The sequence below is a fragment of the Macrobrachium nipponense genome, chromosome 15, assembly GCF_015104395.2.
Source record: "Macrobrachium nipponense isolate FS-2020 chromosome 15, ASM1510439v2, whole genome shotgun sequence".
In the NCBI taxonomy this organism is placed as follows: domain Eukaryota; kingdom Metazoa; phylum Arthropoda; class Malacostraca; order Decapoda; family Palaemonidae; genus Macrobrachium; species Macrobrachium nipponense.
This window is the reverse complement of record NC_087208.1, coordinates 18,311,876-18,319,375: the sequence shown is the minus strand read 5'-3', so window position 1 is coordinate 18,319,375 and position 7,500 is coordinate 18,311,876. Positions and strand designations below refer to the sequence as shown.

Genomic DNA, 7,500 nt, shown 5'->3' with positions numbered 1-7,500 from the left:
AAATGTATATTCATACACTTATCTATATATACATATATATTTATATATATGTATGTATGTATAAATATATATGTGTGTGTGCGTGTGTGTTTGTTTGTGTGTGAATAAATTCCCATTATCACTTTATGGAAACCAGTGTGCAAATACGCACAAGTATATGATATACAGTGCATGAAATATTTAGTACAGATAAACCATAAATTGAAGGCTATCGGAAGCCCAGTAGATCGTAGCGTCATATATTATTGGAAAATCACATCAGAAAACCATTTGGATTATGAAATCTGTTATTTAAGAGGTTACGTCTTACGCCCCAGGAAAGTGAAAGGGATGACTTGTATCTAAATAATTATGCTTAAGAACTAAATATACGAGATCACATCAAGATTTGCGGTTAGTAGTATGTTGATGTGCCTGGTGTTTGAAAAACCAGAGATTTGCGTAGACGAATGCGCGTTAAATTTGAATTTGACACAGGAGATTTTGACGATTAGAAGACGTCTCAAACCAGTGGAGTTAATATCTAGTTAAGTTCTTGAAACAGGCGAATTTTTTAGACTTGGCAGAAGCCTTGAAACAAAGTAACTCATCACGTTTCGCATGACGCTTAAGACAGGCAACTAAAACCAACAGGAAGGTTTTAGGATTAGCAGATCATCGAGCAGAAAATATAATTTAACATGATACATCTAGCATTACAATATAATAATTACAGATATAGTAGAAATGAAAAATGATTGACATTGAATGAAAGTTTCTGACCTAGGGAAAAAATATATTTTTATTAGGAATATAGTCTAAAACAGTTGTAAAATATCAGAGGTCTTATAGAAAGGTCTTTCATTGAGCTAAGAGCGCTTTACGCTGAGATCCTTTAATCAATTAATCTACAAGAGAGCTTACAGCTAGGAATCTTCCGATCAGATAAAGAGTGAAACATCAATTTATAGTGTGGTGATGGCTGAGACGCAAGAAATTGAAACAGGCAAAATGAAGGTTACAGGACAAATTTGATTTATAGCCTAGGAAATTTTAGACTCTTAGAGAAAGTGACGTAAAGCAGAAGAAATGTAGACCTCCTGAATGCAAGAACCAGAAACTGAACCACCTATCGCGTCTGAGACCGACGTTTTTAAACAGCAAGAATTTTGGAACAGACTGAATATCACGGACCTTTGTGATTTACTGTGCTAGTTTGTGTGGCCACGTGCAAGCGCCGTTCCACGAAATGCCTTTGAGATGCAAACATAAGATAAGGAACTTTCTTTTGAGATTTCACTTGCAACCATCTCTCTCTCTCTCTCTCTCTCTCTCTCTCTCTCTCTCTCTCTCTCTCTCTCTCTCTCTCTCTCTCTCTCTCTCTCTCTACCCAGCAAAACATTCATCAAGCAGTTATCATCTTCCGATCTTTCTAGATACCAGCTCTCAAGAAATGAAATAAATCGCTCACCTTCTGCGAACAATAATAAAATCTTTTTTTAGTATAACACTGCATCACTTCCTAAACTTTATATTCTCAGTTTTATCGCTTTTGAAAATAGAATGAAAGGGAAATCCAATATTTGACAAGATCCAAAACTCCAAAACAAAACACAAGATTGCAATCTGGGAAAGCCGCCCCTATGCCACAAAAAAAAAAAGGCTAGTTTCAGTTCATATATCAAACAATATTGCCCTATCACGCTTCGTGAGACTCTTACGAGTACAATAAAAGCAGTATCCTGTGCCGGGTCAACAGTTAGTATATATGTTTGTATGTATAATATATATATATATATATATATATATATATATATATATATATATATATATATATATATATATATATATATTTACATGAACGCGCGCGTGTGAATGTACGTGTACACGTGCAACACAACGAAAATATACAGTACATCAAATACACGAAAGAAAGAGAAGACTAATTTCAAGATGCCTAGTTTTGTTAACTAGTGCAGTATAGAAATAGAAAAAATCAAGTGATTCTAAATATAGTCTCTTAAATACTGTCGGTTTACTGTGATTTTGTCAAGTGAATTTACATTAAATAGTGGCGTTCTGCAAGGGAATGCTTTTTCTCCTTCTCTGTTTGCCCTTCTCAAAGATTTATGATGAGAAAATTGATTGGAGGTTGGAGAGAATGCTTTGACTAGAGTAACGATAGAAACTTGATAGACTTACAAATGCAGATGATGCTGTGTCTATCAACAAAACACACAAGATTTACAAAACTTGCTTAACTGGATGACTGTACTATATGTCGAGAAATGGGAATCAAAGTAAAGCTAAGGAAACCAGGAGTCATAAGGATAGTGTGTGCACAAGGGGAACCCCACAGGCTTCCCAAGCATTTGAAGATTAGTCTTCTAAGAGTTGGGAGAGTGACCTTCCACGAGTTGGATGAGTTCGAAGAGTGACTCATACAGCACTGGAAGATGGACTTCCAAGGACCTGGAAGCATGACCCCCCAAACAATATGAACAGTGTCTTTCCAGTAAATAGAAGGCGTGGATTCTCAATCACCTCCATAGCATGAACAGTATTTTTTTTTTTTTTTTTTTTTTTTTTTTCCAACGAAGTGGCTGGACCTGCCTGGTATAACGGATTAAGATGCTTAATCTGCTTTCGTTTTGACACTTTTTCCACTCATGATTTGTTAGTGACTGACTTTATTTTCACTAGCAGCACATTTCGATAAAAAGCAACGAAGTTTCATATAATCTTTTTTAAAACCACATTTGAAAAAATAAATGTCTTATCTGATGGTACGTTCGGAAGGTCTGGACCCCAGTATGACTTATGCAAGTGCTCTCTCGATGGATATTTGATTCCTGCTGCCTATGCAATTCCAAAATATCTCCCGCTCTTTCTAAAACATGAAAGGTAAATACCACAAGAACTCCCCGAGATGTCTTTTATTGCAATGATTCTGCGTTGACAAATGGAGATCGATCAACATTTGTCTTCCTTTATTTATTTACATTACATTTTATGATAGTTCTCTCTCTCTCTCTCTCTCTCTCTCTCTCTCTCTCTCTCTCTCTCTCTCTCTCTCTGTCTTTTAATAATAGATACGTATACACATTGTGTGTTAAAGCTGTCGTTCATCAAAGTCAGTAAGAAAGTCTATGGTTAAATAACCCATATTTCACTTACTATGCTCCTGAGATTAACGAAGAGAGGAAACCAGATAGCAAAACAGGGGAAAAAGATTTATAAAAACTAGTGATCTCAACTATTCATTGTGGCAAGAAGAAGAAGAAGAAGAAGAAGAAGAAGATTTCATTTGATATTCTCCAGGTTTTCTGCACTGAATTGTTAGTCTTCCCGGAAAAAGAAAATAGTTTTGAAACGAATAGAATCTCTCTCGGAATTAAAAGAGCTAGAGTCCGATTCCAACAAGAGATATACATTAAAGCTTTCTTAGAATTTCCAATTATTCTAAAATAGAGGACTGACTTATATTCAGCAGGTTTAACCGTGATAAAGATACACAAGCATGACAACACTTTTATCCCATCAGCACAATGAATTCTATTCTCTTTTACCTCTGAGAGATTTTTCAGCTGTAGCCAGAATCGAGTTAATGTCTTTGAGAACTGAAAATACCTGAAAATAGCTTCGAAGCCCATTTTATTAACGATAAAATTCACAGGTCAGTTTCGTATTGGCCATATTGAAGGCAATAATTTGCCGTTTTGTTTCTTAGTAGACAGAAGTAGCTGCAACCAGTCTTTATCATCAGAATCTACAATTTTATTTAATAAATTCTCATTATAGATGATGAGATGAAAAATGTAAACAGTTCTTCAAATATATATTTATTTTGCCGAGATTACTCTTTCAATATCTTCATACCAATAAACCTGATTTGTCATGGAGTATTTCTTAATAAATAATGAACTTCTTTTGTCACACATCCATTGAAATAAAATGAGCAAATCTAATGGAACCTGTGAATTGCGTGACGAGGCTTACTTGCTGCCAATGCATAACATGAAAACAATTTGGGTTTATTTTTAATTCCTTTAAAAAAACAGAGCGGAGAACCATGTAAATTGTAGTTTCATAGAACATTTAATGATCCAAATATAGCCAGGTGTTTTGGTATAATATAAAAGTGTAGTGTTTTCATTTTTACATTTTATTCAAGCAAACTCCAGCGACAATTGTATTTGGACAGTTAAAGTATATTATAATTTCATGACTAATGTATGCTATTCCGGAAATGGCTGCAGCCGAACCAAGGCATTTTTACCTTTATGAACTATACTGGTTCTCTTTAAACGAGTTTTTCCATTATGGGTCCAAATCACTTAATGAGGTTTCGTAGGTATAAAAAAGAGTAAAAATGCTCTCTCTCTCTCTCTCTCTCTCTCATCTCATCTCTTCTTCCTCCCTCTTCTCTCTCTCTCTCCTCCTCTCTCTCTCAATTTTTAAATTTTTTAGAGAATAACTTCCCCTAATAAATAGCAATTTATTTCTCTCTCTCTCTCTCTCTCTCTCTCTCTCTCGCTCATCTCTGCTCTCCTCTCTCTCTCTCCTTCTCTCTCTTCCTCTCTCTCTCCGCAATTTAAATATGGTTAGGAAGAGAACTTTCCCCTAATAAATAGAAATGCCATCTTTCTTCCCCCCCTTCCCCCTCCCCCCCCTTTTTTTCCCCCCCCCCCTCCTCCTCTCTCCTTCCCTCTCCTCTCTCTCCTCTCCTCTCTCTCACTCAATTTAAAATATTCCTTAGAGAATAAACTTCCCCTAGCAATTTATGCTTTTTTCTCTCTCTCTCCTCTCTCTCTCTCTCTCTCGTCTCTCTTCCTTCCTCTCTCTCTCTCTCTCTCTCTCAATTTAAATATGGTTAGAAGATAACTTCCCCTAATAAATAGCAATGCATTTCTCTCTCTCTCTCTCTCTCTCTCTCTCTCTCTCTCTCTCTCTCTCTCTCTCTCTCAATTTAAATATTGCTAGAGAATAACTTAACTTCCCAAATAGAATAAATAGCAATCCTCTCTCTCTCTCTCTCTCTCTCTCTCTCTCTCTCTCTCTCTCTCTCTCTCTCTCTCTCTCTCCCCGAACGTTGGTATGTGTATTGTGATATCTCTATCTGTCTTAATTACATACAGAATTAATTGCTTGTAAGATAGTTTTTCTTACTGATATTCTGACCACCCCCAAATTGATATTCGGTTCGGACCGCTGTGTGTATGTGTGTGTGTGTGTCTCTGCGTGTATGTCTGTGTGCATACACAGATATGTAAAATTTCGAAGCCTTAATTCAATTCTATTATGCTATTCCTTATCTAAGTTATACATACGCTACGCTACGAGAAAGAATGTTGAACATTATTTTCATTATTATTATCATTATTATTTTTATTGTTGTTGTTGCTGTTGTTGTTGTTGTATGTTTTTTTATTAATATTATCCAACAAAAGCACAAATTCCTGTGACTCGCACCCAGAATGGCTATGAGCTTGCTATTAAAACATAAGAGAGCGGAATCCCGATATGAAGTCGTTATTATTCAAATAATAATAATGATAATAATAATTATTCTTATTCAAATAATAATCTGAATAATAACCGACGTCAGATCGGGACTCTATAGTAAACCCCGAGCAAAAGCAGCGCATCTGATGATTATTATCTATTCTACTGACGCCCATGTTACCTGGCTAATTAGCTCCATACATACCTATTTATCAATCAGCCTGTTTAGATTAGTTATTGGCATATGACAGAATGCGTATAAATGTGATACGTAATGAGCAGCCAGGTTAATATTGGCTGATTGATTTAGTTATACATAATTTATTCATATATCTTCGAGAGTGAACTGCATTTTTGGCGATTCCTTTTCTAATTTTTTTCTGAATTCATGAATTTCATGGCGATCTTATGAGAGAGAGAGAGAGAGAGAGAGAGAGAGAGAGAGAGAGAGAGAGAGAGAGAGAGAGAGAATTTGTATCTGATAACCTGCTTTCAAGGTCGATGAACCTGATGAGTTCAAATAATAAAAAATAAAGTTGTTTATCAACGCGGTAGACTGGTTTGACGTCAGAATCTGATATTTATCAATATCCACTACAACAGTTAACTTTACTCCAGCTTATAGTTTCATGCGATATGTATGAAATGATTCAGATGATTCAGATACAAACTAAGTATGACAGTCAAGAGTATTTACTCAGCAAGATGCAGTCTTAGACTATCCACCACAACTCATACCAGAGGCACATAAAACTGTTGTGAAATATTTCATGATTGAACACCACTGGATGGAAACTGAACTCCAAAGGAATGAGATTCACTGTCTTGTTTTCCCATCGAGTCGCCCAGTTTTATCAGCCATAATGGTACCCCATTCCAACGCCAGTTATATAATGAATGGAGAGTGGGTATGAATAATGAGGATTAATTATGAAATTATTCACTTCTGTTTCCGGAATAATTTAGCCAATTTTCACCTTTTTATTATTAGTAGAGTAAGGAATTGAGTTAACGCGCACCTTTACTGTGATGACATAGCTTCATTTTAGTCGGCTCTCTCTCTCTCTCTCTCTCTCTCTCTCTCTCTCTCTCTCTCAGCAGACTAAGATATGTTTTCTTCAGCCATGTACCTCCATTTGAAGCTGCTGCTGCAAACCTCTGGGGTTTACGGACCCCAGGTTGAGAGCCACTGCAGGCCTCGAATGACGAATAGCCTCCCTCACTCCTCTCAGAACTCAGGTAAACAAAGTTTCCTAAATCTCTTGTGGGATGGGAATGTAAAAACAAAGGCATTTTCAGCTTAGTGTTTAGTATGCAAGGTACCAAATGGCCGCCAGTATCACGAGGGGATGTTGTTGTATGAGACATTTTGGTATTGTTTCTCATAAGATTGATGAAAAATGTTGACTCTACGGAATTCTAATGTTTGCATTGACAGGGAGACAGATTTTACGACGACGAAGATGTGTTACCTTCGACTGTAAATTAAATTCGCGTTAGAAAATATGAAGGCACCGTCAGGTTACGGAAATGATGAATGTCAGAGCAAAATCGAGTGTAAAGAAGAGGAGGAAATGTTGGTGACGATCCTGTGTAAATCTGTTAAGTGGTTTTGTCGATGTAAGCTTTTTAAGTGACTCAATCTTCAAGGCGGAAAAGGAGATATGTCACGTCTGAACTTTAGTTCCCAGAGTCACATACCTCTTGCGAAATGAATCTCTCTCTCTCTCTCTCTCTCTCTCTCTCTCTCTCTCTCTCTCTCTCTCTACATATATATATATATATATATATATATATATATATATATATAATATATATATATATACATATATATATATACGTGTGTGTGTGCATGTTTTCTTCTTGTAAAGTTGTAAAGGGGTAGCGCTACAAGAGTAAGCCATTCCGGGATCTTTCTTTCCTTGACCTCCTATAACGCCAGTAACCATTCAGTCTGGGTGGATTGGTGGGAAGTAGGTCGGGATTGAATCACGGACCTTGCGAAGATTACATATA

The 7,500-nt window shown here is 36.3% G+C and overlaps 1 protein-coding gene across 5 annotated transcripts in view; it reads right to left on the bottom strand.

Annotated features, from left to right (window-relative positions):
• LOC135227010 (uncharacterized) overlaps positions 1-7,500 on the bottom strand; it is an 87,944-nt gene that overhangs the window by 79,370 nt on the left and 1,074 nt on the right. The window lies entirely within an intron of this gene.